The 25003-nt window shown below is 32.4% G+C and overlaps 1 long non-coding RNA gene across 1 annotated transcript; it reads right to left on the reverse strand.

Annotated features, from left to right (window-relative positions):
* Nucleotides 1–725: 725 nt before the first annotated feature.
* LOC139497914 (uncharacterized) lies at nucleotides 726–3380 on the reverse strand. The gene is made up of 3 exons (XR_011657765.1): nucleotides 3291–3380; nucleotides 2169–2338; nucleotides 726–1406 (listed from the first exon to the last, which is right to left on the reverse strand). It is a non-coding gene; the product is annotated as an uncharacterized lncRNA (long non-coding RNA).
* Nucleotides 3381–25003: the final 21623 nt, after the last annotated feature.

Here is a 25003-nt window from a genome sequence, read left to right on the forward strand (position 1 = left end):
ATGGTGTCCATAAAATTTACGGAGTGTCAATTTTAATCTGTCCTCCTCATAACTTTGTTGGAGCAGTTTCTGCGTAAGGAGCACACTCCTGTATATGAAGTCCGTATAGTGTGAACAAGCACGAGAATAACGTATCAATTGTGATATGTAAACACCATACGAAGGGGCAGAGGGTATGTTAATGCTGAGAAATGGGAAATTGATAATTGGGAAGTTGAAATCGTCCCGTTTATCATAGATTTTCGTGTGAAGTCGTCCATCTACGTCAATATTGAGGAAAAGATCAAGGTATGAAGCAGTCCTTCTAGTATCAGTGGTATCCTTAATTTCAAGTTCACTTGGATATATGAGATGTAAGTATTGGCTGAAATATGGGTTATTCAATGACAGAACATCATCAATATATCGGAAAGTAAAATTAAAGAATTTCGCAAGGTGCTTTTTCTTTTTGTCTTTTAGACGGTTCTGAATGAATTCTGCTTCATACGAGTACAAAAACAAATCAGCCAGCAGGGGTGCACAATTAGTACCCATTGGAATACCGACTGTCTGTTGAAATATAAATCCTCCAAACTCAACAAATATATTGTCGAACATTTAAAGAAAATAATGGTTTTGTGTCTAGCCAAACCTCGCAATTTTTTATTGGTAATGTTTGATATAACACTAACTATATAATACAAAATTTAGTCCTGGTATCTATGATGAGTTTATTGACTACATTACATGACAGGACTGCATTACAAATAAATTCAAGAACATTCAGAACAGAGAATTAAAAAAATACACAATACAATAGTACTTTTCGATATGTTAATAGTTATCAAAGGTACCAGGCTTATAATTTTTAAAATACGCCAGACGCGCATTTCATCTACATAAGACTCACCAGTGACGCTTAGATCAAAATAGTAAGAAATCTAAATAAGTTTTTAGTTACAGAGTACTGATAACCCAAAATTCCAACGAGAAGTGCCAAATACGGCTAAGCTTATCTATGCCTGGGATAAGAAAATCCGTAGTATTTAGAATAATTCATACTTGTGCAAACAGTAAATTTATAAGAATGACCAAAGTATTGTTATTCATGTCAACATCAACGTGCTGACTAACCACATAATAAAAATAAACACGTAAAACTACATAGGGCAGCACATTTTTTTAACAACAAAACCACGCATTTTCTATCCCACCACTGAATCGACTCTAGCCACAGAAACATCAAATATTTTCTCATTCTACGCTTAAATTGTTACAGTATACAAGTAAATTAAAAATCCAGTATGTCTAATAGAATGGTCACTACTAAATTCTATATGCACGGTATTATCAACTGACACGATATCTGTAGGTATAGAGGTACCACATAAAGCAAGATGACTTGATTTGTCTAAACTGGTATATATCTACAAAATAATGCATACATTGATTAAACTCATGATTGTACACGACTGAGCGACCATGTGTAGTACTGTATATGAGATTTTTGTTAACTTTAGACAATTCAGATAACTTCAACATAACTTTGCAAAGTATGAATTTCATGAAAAATTCACCTGTATTTAAAGTAAATAAATTCAGTTGATTTGGCATTCCACGGCATGCGTTTCCTACAGTGATTTCCATGACTTAGCTACTTGCTTTCAAGGAAATTTTCAACCGAAGGCTACTACTTGTTTTGTTGGGCAGTTATTATTTACGGATATGAAGTCGTCCAAACGCCGTCACAATTATTAATATATTATATTATATCAATTATTATTTCAGTAGTTTTGAATTATTATTCCTCAGCAACAACAAAAACACCCTTTATTTATTTAATAAATCTGACATTTTGATAGCGATTCCTGACTTCTAACATGTAAAAGTCGAACAAGACGGACTAACATATGTGATACATCGCTTATGGTGTGAACCAAAGATACGTGCAATACCGTATAGCGGGTTATTTTCGCGGGTGTAAAATTTCTTGATTTCCATAGAATAAGGAATACGAAATATTTTGGCGGTACTCATTTTGGCGGATTCCAAAATTTTATCAATACCTCTGCATGTTCACTTTTAATTTGGCGGATTTTTTTTGTCGATTTTACTCCATCCGCGAAAATAAGCTAAAATTTACATCCTGCGAAAATAACCCGCTATACGGTATTATTGAAAGCACATACCTTTAAAACATCGTAACAGTCTTCGGTGCTAAAAGCCAGAAAATGTATAACAATTTTTCTTCCATGTTGAGTCTCGAAACTCCAAGCTCTCCGATTGTTGTCTGGGTAAATTGATGGATAAAAAGTAGAAGAAATTACTATGCCTTCAGTCGGATTGATGTAACTGTAATCTACAATGACGAATAGATGAGGTAAATATTGACTAGGGGTAACAAATTATGCTCTGACCTAAATTCTAAATGAATATGCACAAATAAACTGTAATTTTTATTCCCTTGAATAGTACTCGCCGTGAGATCAAAATGTAATGATTTTGATTGATGGGGCATGATAGAAAGACTACTCATTTTTAGAAATCCCCTACTACCTTGAAAGAAAAAAAGCTTCTCTATGCGGGTCATTCTTCCTGCATATTTTATCAATTTAAATCCAAACCTCCATAACTCAATGCAATAATGCTTGTGTATTATCAACGACAAAGTGGAACTAGTATAATAGTATATGTTATTTGGAAATTAATTGCGTTTGCGCTAAAACGGTGTAAAGAAAATTTTTCTCTTTCCAAATGTTTTCTTGTTTCTTAATTATTCATAACGTACTCTCGTCTTCTGATTTGTCAAGGCGTTGTTGGATGGGTTTTTTAACGAACATAGATCTGATGTACATTAGTTGTCGTCTGTTTATGTAGTTACTACATGTTTCTCGTTTCTCGTTTTTATATAGATTAGACCGTTGGTTTTCCCGTTTGAATGATTTTACACCAGTAATTGTTTTAGCCCTTTATAGCTTTTTGTTAGGTGTGAGTTTAGGCTCCGTGTTGTAAGTCGTACCTAGACCTATAATGGCTTACTTTTATAAATTGTTATTTGGATGGAGAGTTGTTTCTTTGGCACTCATACCACATCTTCCTATATCTATATAAAGAATTTGCACGTATATGAACACTCTTTACAGTTTATTATTAGTTATATTGGTACCGTTAATGATATTCAACTATCTTATTATAAAACAAAAATGTTATGTCAAAATAAAAAAATACGGAATTACCGTAAATGCTATTCAGCAATTATTATAAAACAAAAATGTTACGTCAAGATAAAAAAAAAATAAATAAGAAATTACCGTAAGTTACACAGATAAATTGGTTGCTGTAAGCAGCTTCACATTTTGTTTTCCCCCTGCATGGATTTGGCCAGCAAGAATTCTCATTCTAAAAGGGAAAACAATAATATTACGTGGATATCGAATTATCAGCACATAAAAGATTGTCAGTTAAATCGGGTAATTGCAAATAATTTTTAACAGAAATTGATTTTAACTTAAGGAGATATCTTTAGAATACAATAAGAAGTCTTAATAATGCACTACCGTTTTTGAGTATCTGCATGAATACAAATGTGTTAACAAGTCTCGATCTGAATGTACAATGTATGTGATAAAAAGTATTACGTGGACGATCGAAATACATTCATTTTTTAATAGATGTCAGATTCATGAAAAAAAAGAAAAGTACAATAAAAAAAATACTGAACTCAGAGGACAATCTAATCGGAAAGTCCATAATAAGAGCTGTCATATTCCTCACGTGGTACCGCTATATTCAAATGTAGAAAATGGTGGATTAAACCTGGTATTATAGCGCTAAACCTCTCACTTTATTGACAGTGTCATCAAATTCCGTTATATTTACAATGATGCATGAACTAAACGGACATAATAAATGAAATAGTCAAAATATGGGTACAGGAGTCATCATCGTATCACAGTTTTAAAACCTCTGAGACATTAATATTCTCTTTTCATGATATTTCTATTTTTACCTGTATTGTTTTGCCGCATTTGCTTTTTAAGAATGGAATGCTTCTTTTTGTAACTTCATTGGGGTGTAAAAGCGTTGACCGAAATATATTTTTTTTGAAATAGAAGCATTTCATTCTAAAAATGTGCACACGGTTAACGCTTTTACAACCCTATGAAGTTACAAAAAGAAGCATTCAATACCCATAATTACATTTTTTTTATCTAGGATCATGAAAACACGAATTTTATATTTTTTTTAATTTAATTTACCTGTGCACTTTATTTTGGGACCTCTTGTTATCATGAATGATAAGTTTTATTGAGTAATGTAACTGCTTAAGTAAAATCACGTGATGTTCAGTAAGCCAATCAAAATAACGTATTACATAATGTATAATGAAACATACATATAATGTAATTATTAAAAAGTAACACAACTTAGTACTACAATAAACAAAGTTGTAGTCTGGTATCATTGCCTGATATTTAGCTGTGCGTCGTAAGGGCCAGGTGGGGAACAAATACCACGTGATTGATTCAGTGCAAGTTGACTCTGAATTTAAAGTGAGGCTGGATAAATATATGCATAATCTAGTAAACAATAAAAATTGCGTTAACAATCTGTCAAATTCTAAGGTTTATAAGGAAAAAATGTGTCTCCTTTTAGATGTACTGAAAAACCATCGGTAATGAAATTTATCTATGTATGTGTTAGTTTAGTAATGTTATTGGTCGCGATGGATTCGCTAAAACAATTCAATACACCGAGAAAATAGTAAAAAGTTTGTTGTTGTTGGCAAGGTATGGACAGATTACAGTTTCAGAAGGGTGTTTGCGCCGAAGCTGTTATGAAAAAAGTAAAATCACAAAAATACTGAACTAAGAGGAAAATCAATTCGGAAAGTCGATAATCACATGGCAAAATCAAATAACAAAACGCATCAAAAACGAATGGACAAGAACTGTCATTATCCTGACTTGGTACAGGCATTTTCAAATGTAGAAAATGGTGGATTAAACCTGGTTTTATAGCGCTTATCCTCTCATTTCCGTTATATTTACATTGATGCGTTAACTAAACAGACGCAATAAATAAAACAGTCAGAATATGGGTACATCAGTCATTATCGTATAACAATTGTAAAAGGAACAATTTAACAGAACACAAAAACATCTATCTACATACAGAATCATTGATTTGTGTGTCTGACGTCAGACAATTTTATACGTCACATAGATTTGTCGTTCAATGTGCATACAAACAATTTTAAAATTTACCTAGGCAATGTTAGCATACAGGGTTAAAAAATCAAAAGTATGCAAGAATAAATTTCAGAAATAGACCGAGATTTAAACTAGTCCAAAAGTTATATACAGAATTTATAAGAATCCACAAATAGCTAATTCCACTACGCGATTGAATGGTTTTGACGTTTGTGGTTCAACGTATATTGTAATTCATAATAGAAATATATCATAATGACATAAAATAGAACAACATCATACTGACGGGATCTTTAAAAGTACAAAGTCACGTTATAAGAACCAAAGAAATACAAAAAGTCGCATATACAAAACACACCACAAAAAAATGAAAGACAATACAAACACATTGACGAGATGTATAAGTACCGAGCCACGTCAAACGAATATCACATAAAACCATTCAACAGTAAAAGTAATATTAATTATAGAACAAAGACAAATGAAAGAACTATAAAACACGTTGTTAAGATGATAAACAACATCAGTACGCAGAATATATACATCAAGACCATCATGTATTATTTGTGAAGTCGATACGGAATATTCATCAACAAGGTCTTGGTACCTTCCGATGAACTTTTTTAGAAAAAGGACGAGACGTTCTTTGACATACCCCTGGTTCGTCAACTTTCTATGGAAACTTTCTATGAGAAATTCTTGAAAATAGACCAAACGATTGTAGACTTTAGAAAAAAGTACCAATCTTCAAAACAAGATGTTAAAAGGTGTTTGAATGACATAACCTCCATGACCAACATAAGAGAAATAAATGGTTCACATAAAAGTTGTACAAGTTCGCCATTACCAGTGGTAGTATCCTTATTTCAAACTCCAAACTCATGCAATTCGCGGTCTCAAGTGGCAGTTTCTTTATTTCAAACTCCTGTTATAAATAGTAAAAAAGTCCAGTGACTCCTGCGCTTCAGACAAACAATCCAAAACCAGTCAAGAGATCGTTGTTAGATGATAGTGGCTATATTTCTTCTCCTACATGTCCCAGCCCAAAAACAGTTTCCATAATGCCATCACCATTGGTCAAGCAATCTGATCATTGCTTTCTTTAAAGAGGGGATACTGTAGATCAATTAAATACCCTTACGGAGCACCTGAAATCACCCCCAGTTTTTGTAGGGGTTCGTGTTGCTTAGGCTTTAGTTTTCTATGTTGTGTCTTGTGTATTATTTTCAGTCTCTTTTTCTTTTTTAGCCATGGTGTTGCTAGTTTATTTTCAATCTATGACTTTGATTGTGCCTTAACGTCTTTTGTTTTTTTTCTTTTTTCAACATACACTCACCTGAAACTGTATAAAACAATACTCACACCCCTAAATTCCTGATAAACTGGCAAACGAAACGAACGAAAAACAGACGATTTAGATACAGATTTGATATTTTTAAAGAACCCTATTGATTTTGAGGTGAGTAGCTCAACGGTCACTGTTACTAAAAACATAGTTTGAAGTAATACTTGTATTTTTTATAAACGTAAGTATCCCTTTTAAAGACTTTAGTCGTACTTTTTAATATTTTTGTTTGTGGGCGCAACATTTATGATTACTTTGGTAGTAACATTCAAATATGGAAGTTGGTGCTATAAAGGTGCATAATTTACTTTGTTTTAAGAGGAAATACTGTAGATCAATAAAATACCGTCACTGAGCGCCTGAAATCAACCCCAGATTTTGGAGGGGTTCATGTTGCTTAGTCTTTAGGTTTCTGTGTTGTGTCTTGTGTACTATTGTTGGTCTTTTTTAGCCTCTTTGGTAAAATGCAAGACAACATATTTTTCCTAAAGACTACATAGCAACTATATGTATATATACGTACTATTAGTTACATAGTGTGCTAGAAAAACTTTAAGACGCCATTGATGTTTAAAAAGACAAAGAACAAACATTGACACGAGAGAAAAGAATTGCTATGGCTAGCTTTGACGACATTTGTAGGAGACATAATTTTATAACTACACATGAAATACATTGTATTCCACACAAATACATGATTTTTGTATATTTCACATTGTCTTGTTATAATTAAAAAAAGGGGGCATCCTAAAATCCAGGATTTTGCGATTTAAACGAAAAAAACACTTTTAATTTTCACTTAATATTATAGTAGATAGCAAGACACTATAGTTTGAAATTCAACACATTGGTTTAATTATATGTTAGAATGATCACCGTGTCTATATATAAAACAGAAGATGTGGAATGATTGCCAATGAGACAACTCTCCACAAGAGATCAATATGACACAGAAATTTAATACTTCAGGTCACCGTCTGGCATTCAACAATGAGAAAATCCCATACCGTATAGTAAACTTTAAAATGCCCCGAATATAACAGTTTTAAAGCAATTCAAACGAAAAAAATAACGGACCAATTTATGTACAGATCTTGAACGAAAAACAAATATGAAACACACCAACAAACAACAACCACTGATTTACAGGCTCCTGACATGGGACAGAAACATACATACATAGTGTGACGGGGTTAAACATGAAAAAGGGGTTCCAACCGTTCCCCTAAGTTTGTAATGATTTATGTTTAATACAAATCGATGTAGTTTTGGAACAGATTTTCTATTTTAAAGACCAAAATGAAAGATATGTCTGTAAGAAAATAAAATATCAATCCTCCTGACCACCTCATATACTTACTTAATTGATACAGTGTTTATACTAAATAAAATTGAGAAAGGAAATGTGGAATGTGTTAAAGCGACAACAACCCGACCATAGAGTAGACAACAGCCGAAGACCACCAATTGGTCTGCAATGTAGCGAGAAACTCCCAAAAGAGGCGTCCTTTAGCTGGCCCCTTAAAAATATGTATACTAATACAGGGATAACGGAAGTCATACTAAACTCCGAATTATACACAAGAAATTATAATTAAAAATCATACAAGACTAACAAAGGCCAGAGGCTCCTGACTTGGGACAGGCGTAAAATTGCTGATACCTGTATACATAAAGATATCTAATCGTAGTATTTCTTTATCGGAGAAAAAATTCGTCAGTTCCAAACAAATCTTAACTAACTAGTTGTATGCATAACAACCAAGAAAGTATTGAAAGGTTATCCTAACGTTACCGAATAGCAGACTGATTATTGATATCACAAAAACAGTTTAATGATGATGACAAATGGTCCACGCATCTGTCGAATCCAACGTATCTATGTGTTTTTTTTTCAAAAGCGCACACGCAAAACGAGTTGTGCGTGATTTTTATGATATCTATTTCTTTTAAATGCTACATTTTGAGTTTCCCCATTATATTGATTAGATACTGTCTAGTGTATATGGATACTGATATGTTCTAAATAAATATTGAATTGTTTCCCAATTCACTATGCATAAATATGTAACTGTTTAAACTAAATATTGAATTGAAATTTCAGTACCAGTATTTTTTTATGTACCATCGGTGTGTGTAATGCAAAAATCTGATTGTTATACCCGTGTTTCTTTATTTATCAACATTGCATGCACTATTATATGACTAATAAAACACAACCCTTCATGCTTCTTTCCAAATAATATGCAATTTTATTTAAGATATAACAATTTTTGAATACCGTTTGCTCACGGACCACTATTGCAATACTAACGTATTTAAATTATTGTGACACTTACAGTCGTACTGAACATACATGTACCATCATTAAAAGTTATAATGAAAATATCCCATAAGTTTTGAATAAAAGTAAAACTCAACAACTTCAACATGTTTAACAAGTTACAAAACCATGCAGTGCTTTGCTTTTGGTACGGTATATTATTATACGCCCGTGAAAATTTTGAGTTTAAAAAAGGGGGCTTTTCCCATGTCGGGCTTATCTCAGAAACTATTTATGATTATTCCATTAAACTTCGCACACAAGATGATGGGCGTAGCATGCGCTTGTGGCGAAATATTATGCATTACATCCAAACGCATGATAGTGCAAAGTGTTTGGTTTAATTCGATCGAAAGATGTTGAATGACAGACATTTTTGCAAGTTTGGACAATGTGATTTGCTATGCTGTTTTTGTATTGAAATGCATGTCGCCATTTGCAAATACATTATATAGTTTCAAAATAAGACTGGAGATACAGGTTACAAGAGCGCATTGCCAATTATTTGTTTACATTTTACCGATAAGTTTTTCTACCCCAAGATAGAATCATATACGGCTACCGATTGGATGATACAGGATTGGAATTACATTTCAATGAGTATAAAAAATGTGAATATTTTACGAAGTATAGAAAATATCTTCTATTTCTGCACGTCGGAGCCATAAAAAATATGCCTTTTTCATTCAGCGAAAAAAATAGACGACTTTTTTCAACTGCATTTTACGTCAATTTCAGCCGCATGACCCTATACATATATTTTGGTTGTTATGCAACACTGGCATTTCTAGAAACAAGAACTGCTACCTGTTTTTTCCCTATTTTGTGTAGTCTTCTAGAAAAAAAATACGGAACACCAGTGGTACCCTATGGAAAATGCATTACGAATAATTGCGCTCTTGTAACCTACATTCACTCTTATGATAAACCAATTTGACTCACCACTGGATGCAACTGTGTGGTCGTTGTGAGTTGAACATAGCAGTACTGTATTGCACCATATACTAGATCGTTATTAAAGTATTTGTTTGTGCTGTATAGTTTTCACACAATTGAATTTTTGAGTCTTTGAATCACGTTTCCTCAGTTGCACATAGTTGTCAAAAAGTGCTCCAAACCCCGCTTTAGTTCTACATATCACATGATATAGAAAAAAAAGATGTGATATGATTGCCAATAAGACAACCCTCCACGAGAGATCAAATGACACATAAATTAACAACTATAGGTCACCGTACAACATTAAACAATAAACAAATCCCACATCGTATAGTCAGCTATAAAAAGGCTACATGTACGAAATGAAAAATGTAAAACATTTCAAACGAAACACTAATGGCCTGATTTGTGTACAAAATATAAACGAAAACGAAATATGTTACAAATCAACATACAATCGACCACCACTGATTTACAGGCTCCTGACTTGGGAAAGACACAAACAAACATAATTTGGCGGGGTTGCTCATGTTAGCGGGGTCCTAACCCTCCCCTTAACCCGGGACAGTGATGTATCAGTACCATATAAGAATGACCTATAGCAATCAGTTGAAAAGGCTTAACTCATCAGATAAATATAAATAGAAATACTACACATAGTGGACGTTGAACATAGCGTTTATTTCATCGGTATTAGGTTCAATCATTGACAGATAACAAAAGAAGACAGTTTACTAGTTTAGATAACTTTTAAAATATATATAAAAAATGTAAAAAGACTAAATCAACATAAAGTCAGGACAAGTAATTTCATTCATAGCAGTAAATTGATTGATTCTTATATTGCAGTCCTATATATTTCATCTATTGGGATAGAAACCACAGGCACTTGCCTCTGATAATTTTTTCTTATATATATATAAATGTATATGCTTTTTAGAAAATAATATTAAAGTATATAGGAAAACAAATGCTGAGACAAATGCTTGTGGTAATAGCACTGGCTTCGCATTCCTAAGAAGCCTGGACCATTATAGCTGGAAATCAATAATAAAAGTGTGAAACCTTATAATTGAGCCCTATATACATAAATATAGGAAGATGTGGTATGAGTGCCAATGAGACAACTCTCCATTCAAATACCAATTTATAAAAAGTAAACCACTATAGGTCAAGATACGAACTTCAACACGGAGCCTTGGCTCACACCGAACAGCAAGCTATTAAGGGCCCCAAAAATTACGACTGTAAAACCAACGATCTATAGAACCTATATAAAGACGAATATATATCCATTGGTATTACGAAACCCTTAAACATTATGGAAAGCAGCTCGGTCCATAATGTGGAGCTTGCAGCCAAATGATACAATAAAGATAGAACTCGGTGCATTTGCTTTTTTTTCACAAATTTATAGACTCCAATTACGGGCAACATTTCTATTCCAGTAAGCTGGTTATAAAACGATCATTTTGTACAGAAATTAATGCATGTACCAAGTCAGGAATATGACAGTTTTCTTTATATTTTGCTATTTGTTATCCTCAATGCTCTTTAACTTTGTACGTGTTTGGCTTTATAACTATTTTGATATGAACGTCACTGATGAGTGTTATGTAGACGAAACGCGCGTCTGGTGCATTACATTATAATTATGGTACCTTTGATAACTATCTACATTTGATATGCTAATATTTTGTCCATTAAATAAGTACAAGCCTTTGTAATGATGTAAACTATGTTGTTTTGATTATCAGATAATTGTGATTATTCGAAACCAATGGAAAAAATACTTTTCATATTTCATGTTTCACTTTCAATCTGCTGCCTCAATCACGTTAAAAATGAAAATATCAGCATAAAAAAATGAGACCGAATGCAGTCACATGTTATTTTGATAATTTATAAAGTAACAATGAATAGAAAAAAAAGGATTAGACAATAGCGGGGTTTCTAATTTGTAAAAGATAGGGTATAATGGGCAAAATTAAAAAAGATATCATGTATATTAGAGCAATTGGGCGGGAAAAGCTAAGAATTTGAAAATGTATATCTCAATTTATGATTCATATTGATATTTAATGATGAATGCGATTTATTTTATAGCATATTTATTAATGTCCAGTGACAAATAGTTAATGCATATTAAGATGAGAAAAGCTTATAAGGTTTCTACAAATTACAAAGTCGAAGACTGGATGTTTTTACAAGTATGTTAGGTACAGGCCGAACACTTGACTAGTTTGACGAAAACTATAAAAAGATTACGACAATGCTTTCATAACTTGCACGGAGCTTGATATTTATCATACACGGAGATGGATTTCGTGATTTATTAATCATTCTATCTGTTAGTTGTCCAGTTGCAAATATTTCATACGCATTCCCTGAGCTAGAACTAAACTATACGTATGGTCATTATGATTTTGACATAAGAGTCATTGGACCCCCAAACTAGGTAACGAATGGAGTAGGACACGTAAGTAGTCGATGCAAAAACGATATATTTAGTTTAAACAGGAAAGTCCTTGGCTCCCTAACCCCAAACCCCCTTTGATTTGGTGTAGGGCCAGGACTATGGTCTATTGTTTTCGGACGTAGTCTGAATATTTCCACTTGTAAGTTGACATGTATGGACTCCTGAAGTAGTTCGCGTCAGGACATGAATAACAATAAGTTATACGTGTATTAAATTCCGGGTGCCGTATTGAAATCTAGATAACATTTATTTCGCCGGTTAGTTTGTAATTGAAATTTCAATTGGTATATACATGTATATTGTTAAAAATATATCTATGAAGAAATAGTTAAGTCCTTCTTAAGTATTTAGAATTTAAACGAATGTTTTCGTTCTTTATTATATATTATGTCCGTAGGCTACTTTTTCTCAATTGATTAAAAGTTAATTGATCAAAAAGTATGTGGTCAAATGTTGTGAGTAGTTTTAGTGTCGAGGGTGTGTCTTGTTCTGTGGGTTTTCATTGGTTTGATGTTTTGCGATCCTCAATGTTTTTAAATAGCCACACAACATGCACAAGCCAGCCATGTTTTTGAAGAAACAGATTGATGTCAAATTTGAAACTGTTCGAACAACTACACATACAAGGTAGATAATTATTTCTTCATTCTTTCCCAGATAATTTTTATTTTATGTTATATATATATATATAAAAAAAAAAACCCACGACCTTCTTAATATTTTCTCATTGTCTCTTGAATCTTGGATTTGACAAAGACTATCTTTGTATTTTCGACGAAGTTATGATTTTGATTTTAGATATGATATTATGCTCTCTCATAGTAGGATATGTGATTTCGAAAGTTTAAAACACGCAATATTTTAGGTCACCAGACTTCCCGGAAAAAAAATATTTTTAAATACTAAAGTTTCTCATATTAATCTTTGATTTATTTTTTCATCTGTATTTAAATTTTAAAAGTATAGACTGATGAAATGGGTTTGTGTAAGACAATATAATGAATAAATGGAAGAGCTTTCAAGGGTTATATAGATTGATTGATTGTTGGTTGCTTAATGTCCAGTGGCAAATATTTCATGCATATTCAGGACGAGTTATTATATAGAAAAGGTCAATTATAGTTAATATTGATGGAACACGTGTCAATAAAAACTTTATCATAATAGGTCAATTAAAGTCAAATCAATTTTACAATAACAAGTATCTTGATATTTCAAAGCAGCATCAGCTGGGAAAATATATAATTTAATACGCAAAGCCTTAATTTTACCCTAGCAGGGAAGTGAAGAGGAAATATCCTTTTCATTTTAGGAGGTGCTTTTACATTTGTAAATACAGTTTAATCACTAGCCGAGTTCCTTTTTTGAAAAAAAAACTTTCTCCAACGGAGGTTTTTGTCTCTATTCTTTTAATCGCCCTGAATATACACGAAGTTTCCACCACAAGAAGTCAAGCTAGAAATCAATAAATCAATTAATGATAAATGTAATTTATTATTATTCTTATTGTCATTTTTCCGAAATCAAGGTCAAATTAACTAGGATATGCAATATTTCCAAAGTTTAAACCGCACTGCATATGCATATTTTTTCCATTTGAATTAAAGTTTGCAATTCCTTCACACATTTTACGTTGAACGTCGATGAGGAACTCTAGTAAACTTAACTTCTTTGTATGTCAATATTTTTTCGACTATTGACTATAAACAAGGAAAAAATAGCATTTTAGAAATTTTAAACCGATATTTGGAATACAGATGTATAAGCATTCAGTTGGGCACATTCGATTCTATGGAAATTATTTGGTCCCAACCCAACAATCCTGGTCTATAAACTGTGAAACTTTTGCATAGTTTACATTTTAAATTATGATTAAGTCACTTTAAGGGGAACCACTTATGATGACTTGTGTAAACCATATTTGGTACGCAGTTGTGTAAGCATTGGTATATCGTGTATATGCCCTGTACTCTCGACCATGAGTCGCTGATTTCGGGTATTTCATATATAAGAAGAATTGCTATTTGTTTTAACATTTGCGTATAACTTTCAAAATAATCATTAGGCGAAAAAAGGGACGAAACATACCAGATGAACAGCCAAATGCAAACTCATAAATCGAAAAAATAAAAAAGACAAATAATTTTACTAGAATCAAAATGGAAAACTAAAGACTGAGCCACACGAACCCCACTAAAACTGTGGTATTCTCAGGTGCTCCGGTGTATAACGTATAAAATATCGGTTAAATATTCCTTAAGATTTAAACTATCTAAACTTATTTAATATGTTCTAATATGACTCCAACCCATCCTCATAGGAGTCAATATTAAGAATTGAACGATGGACAGTTAGTGCGTGAATTTTTCTTGCTACCTGATTGGAAGATATTACGAGACGTGAATAATCAAAGTTTATTGATTGGTTAGGACAATCCAAACCTAGTTAATGTCCTTCAATCCCGTAGAGTATCGGATTTGTCCTCTCTAATTTAGCAATTAGATTTTGCCTGGTCATTAATCATGCATATTCTTGATATTGGTACACAGGTAACTTTTATCTATAAATAGTCGAATCTTCTGGAGTTTCGTAAACAACAACGTTAAATGATATATACTACTTCATAACGTGTGACCTCACGTGTGTGTTAAAATTTGTTGATTGATGCACGTGGCTATTCTAGTAAATAAATTAATCAACAAAGCGAGAGCACTTTCCATTTTCATCAGCTAAGAGTCGACTAGCCCTTTTTGAAAGGCTAATACTTGTGATATAGTAGCATCGTTTATTAACTACTCTTAGTGGTATATTGTATTCATTGCAGCAAACAAACAAAAAGAAAAAAAGTATATATATATATATATATATATTCCTTTTGAAACTATAACAAACAAAAAAATAACCAAAAAATAAAAATTCTATAAATTGGACAATCCCAAAGCTAATGTAAAAACGGCAATACATGGTTTAGAAATGGAGGTCCTGTTATCGTCTGATGATAATTCTTATTGAAATTTCAGATCACAACATTATATTTACTTATGAAATATGTCGTCTTTTATCATATTTTGAATCGCAGGGTTATACATGTATTGTTTCCTATGAAAATCTTTGCAATATCTGAATGAGACCAAACACATTATTTGGATTGGTTGATATTGCCTACCTACCCAACTAAAATACAAGGGAAACGTGTCTGTCAGACAAGGTTAAACTGACCTTGGCCTCATATCATGGATCAACTAATTTTACGTAGTCAATAGATATAGGAAGATGTGGTGTGAGTGTCAATGAGGCAACTCCCCATCCAAATAACAATTTATAAAAGTAAACCATTATAGGTCAATGTACGGCCTTCAACACGAAGCCTTGGCTCACACCGAACAACAAGCTATAAAAGGCCCCAAAATTAGTGTGTAATACCATTCACACAGGAAAACCAACGATCTAATCTATATAAAAAACGAGAAACACGTATAAATAACATAAACAAACGACAACTACTGTACATCAGATTCCCGACTTAGGACAGGTACAAGCATTTGCAGCGGGATTAAACGTTGTAATGGTACCAAACCTTCTCCCTTTTTCTGAACAAAATAGCATAACATAACAACATAGAATAACACACGATAAAATATCAATTGGCAGGATTAACTCAATCAAAAAACGTAAATTAACACATTATTAAGTTCATATACAGATACTATAAGCAATAAGTAAACTATTCTGATGTATGGAATGATTGTAAGGTGTACATGTCTGACTGACAGGTTTTTTTAACCTTGACCTAATTTTCATTTTATATTAAACAATGTTTAGTTTTTGTGTTCTTGTTTATTTATAAGTTACAAGTTTTATCGTTTATATCAATATACAATGTTATTTCCATTGTTTTATGTAATGAAGGTCTACATATAATAGTAATGCTGCAGCTGATTTAATAAGTTTATGTAAATAAATCGGAAAAAAAACTTTGGTTTCTTTATAGTACAATCTGAATAAAATTTGGATCTATTATAATTTTCATTCGTATAGTTCTGGACAAAATATTCAATTTCATGATGTTTGATGTATAGGGAAAACGGTAGTATTACATTTTCCCAGCATTAGGTTGGCCTTTTGTGTACCCAAGACAGGGCGTAGGAAGTCAACTTAAGAACGCTGTGATTGGATGTATTAAAGGGTACAAGTTATTTTTTTATTTATCTATTAATAACTGCAGTGTGTATATTTACAATATAAATTTTAAAACCTATTGAAATATTTTCTAGAGAATTATTCGAAAATGTTGCATAATTAGTAAAGGTTGAATCTAGTGCATTTGGTTACTATGCAATTATTCTAAAAATAGTAAAATCACGTGAAGGCCGCGTGGAGTCTGCATGCACAAAGCGTGATAGATATTGTTCGGAACCAAATTGCGTTCTGAAATTCTCTTGACTTTTTATTACTTTAACGTATTCCCAATCATTTATTTATTTAGTATATTGATATATAATAAAGCCTGACGAAAGTTCATTCGGTTGTTTCGGGATTGTTCTTAAATACTCGGATACATCGGGATTTTTCAATCTCAAAATTCTGAAAATCAAGTGAAGGCTGCTTGGAGTTTGCATGCAGCAAAACAAGTGAAACCTTTGGGGGAACAACGTAAAAGTAGCATGTTCTGACAGAATATTAGACTTAAGTGAAATGTTTTTGACATTTCTTTTGAAAAAGGTCAAAATGGCTGCCGTTGATATGGACACAGCAAAATTTGAAAAGTGAAGCATTTACGGTCCTTCAACAATGAGAAAAATCAAATGCATTATATTTAGTTAGAATTTGTTTAAAAAATATGAAAAGTGAAGCATTTACGGCCTTCAGCAATGAGCGAAACCAAATGCATTATATTTAGAAGTTGCTTTAAAAAATATGTAAAATGAAGCATTTTCGACCTTCACCAATGAGCTAATAGCAACTGTTGCTTAAAGAGTGTTTCGATGGAAGTCGCGAATGTCTGTATTCTTCCCATTATCATGTCATTGGTCTGTATTCTTTATTTTTGTTTAATTATTTTGTTTAAATTTCTTTATACTTTACCACCCTATTAGCCTCTATTTTTTATATTGGGATATAACAGCGTATAGTATGCATTTACAGTTAAAGATGCCATAAATAAATTAATATAACATCTGACACTACAAATTCTGTTAATAAGATATTTATTTAGGCGCTCCATATAAATAACATGATAAGAATCAATCAAGTTCATATGGACAGGTTACTCTGACATTTTTCTATAAATAGAGAATCAGGTGAAAGCTGCATGGGTTCTTATTATAGGACATTAATCACGACCAGGTAAAAAATAATGCATAATTAGTAAAGGTTGAATCTAGTGCATTTGGTTACTATGCAATTATTCTAAAAATAGTAAAATCACGTGAAGGCCGCGTGGAGTCTGCATGCACAAAGCGTGATAGATATTGTTCGGAACAAAAATGCGTTCTGAAATTCTCTTGACTTTTTATTACTTTAACGTATTCCCAATCATTTATTTATTTAGTATATTGATATATAACTATGAGCAATAAGGCCATTATATTTGGTGTAATGAATGAGTGTAGGATATACATTGTATCACCCCCAGTTATTGGCGGGGTTCGTGTTGCTTATTCTTTAGTTTCATATGTTGTATTATGTGTACTATTGCATGTCTGTTTGTCTTTTTCATTTTTAGCCATAGCGTTGTCATTTTTTTTTCGATTTATGAGTTTGACTGTTCCTCTGGCATCTTTCGTCCCTCTTTTGTTCATAATTGTCAGATTTATTCATATGACCTTGACCTCAAGCTCTTGGTTTATTGGACAGTGATAAGTTTTCATGGGGTTGTCAGTTAACTAGATGCTTTAAGCAATACTTAAATATGTTTGATGTATGGAATGATTGTAAGGTGTACATGTCTATCTGGTAGGGTTTATATGACTTGGGCCTCATGCTTCATTGACACTGTTAATATTTTGCAATTTGTACATATCAAAAATGAAAATGTGGTATGATTGCAAATGAGACAACTCTCCACAATAGACCAACATGACACAAAAATTAACAATTATAGGTAGTCGTACGTTTTTCTTTAATGTGCAAAGCCAATAATGCATAGTCAGCTTTGAAAGGCCAAAGTAAAAAAAATTAAAACGAAAAAACTAACTTCCTTATCTATGTGCAAAAAATGAACGAAAACAAATATGTAACATAAAAAATGGTCTGTATCGTGAGTACTTAAGATGAGCAATTGAAACAGTATTATTGGTATACGGAATGATTGTAAGGTATTCACTAGACCCCCCCCCCCCCTTTTTTGGAAATCCTAAATCGGCATCTGTCACTTGTACGTTTAGCAAGGTAAATCTGACTGCGACCTCATTTTCATAATCTTTTCGTGGATCATCATAGCGCTAAGTTTACATGATGAATTTGAATGATATTTTTGCAATCTGGTTTTGCTTCTTCGTAAAAACTAAAAGAGGGGGGGAAAGTTTAAAACTTCAAGAAGGGTGTAGTTTTGTGCATATAACGATGAAGTTAGTTTTTGCTTTCGATGTAGTTTAGGTACTAGAAATGATTGAGAATTAGTATTGACAGTAATCACATAACATTGCTTTATTCCAGAACATGAAAAATATCTGAAGGATTCTTGCATGATTTAAAATTCTATCATTACTACAAAGTGTTAGAGAATCATGTAAAACATTAAATGATCGACACGAATAACATTTGTATTATATTTTGTTATGTGTAGAACTTGGAAAAACATTACTGCTTAGAAAGGGGATGACATAAACAGAGTGAACGATAATGACAATAGACCACAAGACTATGAGTTGCTTGGTTGCTGATTGGTATGTAATTTTATTCGTTCACTGTATGTTCACTTGTTTGTGTTTATATGTCTTTCAATTGATATTTTAAATTGCGTCACTCTATTTTGTGTCGTTACACTATTGTTTCAGGCTAGGGTGAAGGTTGGTACCTATTAAAACGTTTAAACCCGGAACATTTGTTTGCATCTGTCATAAGTCAGAAACCTATTGTTCAGTGATTGTCGTGTGTTGATGTGCTTCATTATTGTTTCTGTTTTATATAGACCTTACCTTTGGCTTTCTGTTCAAATGATTTAACAATAGTCAGTTTTGTGGCTTTTTATACCTTGCTATTTTGGAATACACACCTTAGACATAAAAAATCCGAAAAGTGTTCTAACAACTGAATTGACTTCTTCGTTGACTTGAAAAAAATTATGTTGACCAGTTAAGCCTCAAACCATCGCACCTCAGCATGTCCATCATGGTTCACTGTACTATCACGGTTCCGAGTCTTATATATTACGTGACTTGAACCTATTCGAAAATGTGTACTTAATCAATCTGAATCGTAACTACTCTGCCAATCGTGCTACGCCTATAATAGAACGCCTACACTATTGTAGGCGTATAATAGCATGCATCTCCTACAGCACGCCTATAATAGCACGTATACACTATAGCAAGCCTGTAATATCACGCCTCCACTATTGTAGGCGTAGCAATATTGGCCCATTAGTTAAATTGCCACTTATAAGTATTGTTCACAATGAAAGCATAGAAAGAAGAGTACAAGGAGACGACGAGAAATGTAATATGTTGAAAAAAGTCTGAGTTCTTCCATGGGGATGAAGGTCTTTCAACATTGATCATTTTCTGAAGCTGAGACAAGAGCCAGTATTTTTTAAATGATTTGGCACAAGTAATAAGATTCAGTCTGAAACGGTCATTTATCACTTGTAACAAGATTTCAGTCTGAAACGGTAACTTGGCAATAGGAAAATTATTTCAGTCTGAAACGGAAATTTAGCACTACATGTAGTAAAAAGATTTCAGTCTGAAACAGTCATTTAGAACTAGTTATAAGATTTTTATCTGAAACGGTAATGTAGCACTAGTAACAAGATTTCAATCTGAAAACGAAAATTAGCACTAGTAAAAAGATTTCAGTCTTAAACGGTTATTTAGTTCAAGTAACAAGATTTGAATCGGAAACGGAAAATTAGCACTAGTAAAAAGATTTCAGTCTGAAACGGTCTTTTAGCAATGGTAACAAGATTTAAATCTGAAACAGTAATTACGCATTAGAAACAAGATTTCAGTCTGAAACGGTAATTAAGCACTAGTAACAAGATTTCAGTCTGGAACGGTGTTTTAGTACTAGTAACATGATTTCAATCTGAAACGGTAATTTAACACTAGTAACAAGATTTCAGTCTGAAACGGTTATTTAGCACAAGTAACAAGATTTCAATCTGAAACGGTAATTTAGCATTAGAAACAAGATTTCATTCTGAAACGGTCATTTAGCACTAGTAACAATATTTCAGTCTGAAACGGTTATTTAGCACTAGTAACACGATTTCAATTTGAAACGGTCGTTTAGCACTAGTAACAAGATTTCGATCTGAAACGATCATTTCGCTCTGATCAAGTCTGAATAGACTGAATCTACACAGAGAGAAATCTTTCTAAGAAGTTTAGACGCCGTTTCGATCTATTGATTTGAAATAGGTGACATAAATAAAATTGTAGATCTTAATACGGAATCAGATCGAGATGTCACACGATATAAAATGCTGAAAATGAGTCCCGAAAAATAAAAATTCCGTTCAAAATGATAAATAATTATTCTCTGTCAGTTTTCCATTAGCTAAAAGAGTACAAAATTATTGTAACAGCTTTTCTTATAAAAATGAGATAGGTCGTTACCATCTAATTATAAGCCAATAACGCTTTTTTTTTTAAGTTGTGGAGGGGAAATAATGAGGTGTGTTGTGTCTCAACATGTCTATAATTACATACACAAAAATGCGCTGAATTCACAAAAACAATTCGTTCATACAATACGTCATATGAATTATAAAGTGACGAATTAACTTTTTCTCCAATGATTTGTCTCCGTCATGTGCAAAAATCTGCAGAGTTTCCACAACAACAATAATAACACTGTATTCAGACCTTAATCAGATGAACGATAAGCTGTATACATACTCAATAAACTGAGACTAGACTGGAACCATATTATAATATGCGAAGCTGCACCCTTACTCAATCAGATGCATATGCGACAGCTTGGCAACTCAAGCATATGTATAAGAAGCTGTACCATTCCTATAGGACATTAATTTGTACATTCTTATCTCACAGTACATTCTAATTATAAAATAACACTAGATACGTTCTAAAAACATAGTATTCAAAATTTGAAAAGTTGTATGAGAAGCTGTGCACTTACTCAATAAAATGTACAATTCTTATAGCACATTAATTTGTACATTCGTGTCGCAAAGCACTAAGTACATTCTTATTAAATAACACTAGATACATTCTAATAACAAACTAGTAGTATTCAAAATTTGATAAGTTGTATGAGAAGCTGTGCACTTACTCAATAAAATGCAGATAATGCTGGAACCATGTTCTGATATACAAAGCTGTGCCCTTACTCACTCAGATGCATTTGAGACAAGCTTGGGATCTCAAGCAGATGTTCGAGAAGCTTCACCTTAAGCCATACTGACACATATGGTGTATCCTACACTGAAACCGTATTCTGATATTCGTGTATCCTTTCCCAATCTTATGTATGAGAAGCTGTGAACTTACTCAATAAATTGCAGATAATACTGGAACCATGTTCTAATATACAAAATTGCGCCCTTACTTAGTTTAATGCATTTGAGGTGAGCTTGGGATGAAAAACTGTATCCCTATTGTAGCACAACATTATGTACATTCTTTTAGCGCAGCACTAAATACTTTCTTAAAACATAACACTATGTACATTATATTACTATATGATTTAGTACATTTTCGTTAGATAACACTAGATACAATATAATAACATAGTATTTAAACCTTTATCAGATGAATGAAAATCTGTACTATTACTCAATAAACTGTAAATTAGACTTGAACCATATTCTAATATGCTAAGATGTGCCCCTATATTCATTCAGATGAAATTGAGACAAGCTTTGGATCTCAAGCAGATGTTTGAGAAAGCTTCACCCTAAGCCATACACACATATATGATGTATCCTTTCTCAATCTTATGTATGAGAAGGTGTAGTCTTACTTATTTCGTTGAAGATGTCGTAAGATACATTAGTATAGCATAGGACTAAGTACATTCTTATAACATAACACAAAACACATTCTGAATTTTATAGCTTTAGTACTCAATAAGATGAATAAAAAAAACTGTACACGTACTCAATAAAACGTACATTCTTATAGCATAGCACTAAGTTCTTACTTTACATCATAACACAAGGTATATTATATTATCAGAAGATTAAGTACAATCTTGTTAGATACCACTAGAAACCATATGATACATAGCATTTAAACCTTAATCAAACGAATGAAAATCTGTACTATTACTCAATAAACTGTAGATTAGATTTGAACCATATTCTGATATGCTAAGCTGGTGCCCTTACTTATTCAGATGCAATTAGACAAGCTTTGGCTCTCAAGCTGATGTTTGAGAAAGCTTTACACAAAGCCATACTGACACATATGGTGTATCCTTTCTCAATCTTATGTATGAAAAGTTGTATTCTTACTTATTTCTTTAACCTTTTTGCAAGATACATTCTTTTAGCATAGCACTAAGTACATTATTATCTCATATCACTAAGTACATTCATATACCATAACACAGGACAAGACACATGCTGAACATTTTAGCTTGAGGATTCAATCAGATGAATGAAAAACTATACACTAACTCAATAAAACGTACATTCTTATAGCATATCACTTTGTTCTTACTTTAAATCATAACACTAGGTACATTATATTAATGTTAGATTAAGTACATTCTTTTCAGATACTACTAAATGCAATATAATAACAAATGATTAAAGACTTTAATCTGATGAATGAGGAATTGTATAATTACTCAATAAAATGTGGATTAGACTTGAACCATATTTTGATATACAAAGCTGTGCCCTTACTCATACAGATGCATTTAAGACAAGCTTGTGATCTCTGGCAGATGTTTGAGAAAGCTTTACAATTCTTATAGCATAGCACTAAGTACATTATTATCTCATAACACTAAGTACATTCTTATAACATAACACAAGCCAAGACATATTCTGAACTTTATAGCTTGAGGACTCAATCAGATGTATAAAAAACTATACATTAACTCAATAAAACGTACATTCTTATAGCATAACACTTTGTTCGTACTTTAAAACATAACACTGGGTACCTTATATTAACATAAGATTAAGTACAATCTTGTCAGATACTACTAAATACAATATAATAACATGTGATTTAGAACTTAATCAGATGAATGAGGAATTGTATAATTACTCATAAAACTGTGGATTAGACTTGAACCATATTTTGATATACAACGCTGTGTCCTTACTCATTTAGATGCATTTGAGACAAGCTTGGGATCTTAAGCAGATGTTTAAGAAAGCTTCACCCTAAGCCATACAGACACATATGTTGTATCCTTTCTCAATCTTATGTATGAGAAGTTGTATTCTCACTTATTTCGTTAAAGATTTGGCAAGATACGTTCTTATAGCATAGCACTAAGTACTTAATTATATCATAGCACTAAGTACATTCTTATAATATACCACAAGACGACACATTTTGCACTTGATAGCTTGAAGACTCAATCAGATGTATAAAAAACTATACACTAACTCAATAAAACGTACATTCTTACAGCATAACACTTTGTTCTTACTTTAAAATATAACACTAGGTACATTATATTAACATAAGGTTAAGGTTCATGTGGACCCTATGGCTAAAATGGCTGTATTTTCACCTCAAAATTTACTCTGAGTACAGACAAACCTGCGCATCTATAAAAAATTTCAGGCATAGCATGCCCTAGATAAATAAATTTCAAACATGTTTTATGTTTGAGAAAAATAAAAACTTACCAGGATTTTGCCGTGCACTTTTTTTCATTCCTCCAGAAGGTGCCAAAATAAACTAAGTTGAGAAACAGGTTTGAGAACTTCCCAACAGGTAATAATTGACGTGAGCTGTATTAAATGACATGGACAATAGATGGACAATAGATACCTGACAATAATACTGTGTACCTTCAGTGGACCATATCAAGGTAAACTCAACTGTTTGTTAATTTTATCATCTTCTGCAGGGACGAAAAAAAGTGTACGGCAAAATCCAGTTAAGTTATGAATTTTCTACATCATACAATGCATTTGAATTCTATTTATCTAGGGCATGCTATGCCTTAAAACTTTTCCAGATGCACAGGTTTGCCTGTACTCAGAGTAAATTTTGAGGTGAGAATACGGCCATTTTAGCCATAGGGTCCACATGAACCTTAAGTACAATATTGTCAGATACTACTAAATACAATATAATAACATAGGATTTTGACCTTAATGAGGTGAATGAGTTATTGTATTATTACTAAATAAACTGTGGATTAGACTTGAACCATTTTTTGATATGCAAAGCTGTGCCCTTACTCATTCAGATGCATTTGAGACAAACTTGGGATCTCAAGCAGATGTTTAAGAAAGCTTCACCCTAAGACATACTGACACATATTGCGTATCCTTTCTCAATCTTATGTATGAGAAGGTGTATTTTTTACTTATTGCTTTAAAGATTTTGCAAGATACATTCTTA

This window comes from Mytilus edulis, chromosome 12, assembly GCF_963676685.1.
Source record: "Mytilus edulis chromosome 12, xbMytEdul2.2, whole genome shotgun sequence".
In the NCBI taxonomy this organism is placed as follows: Eukaryota; Metazoa; Mollusca; class Bivalvia; order Mytilida; family Mytilidae; genus Mytilus; species Mytilus edulis.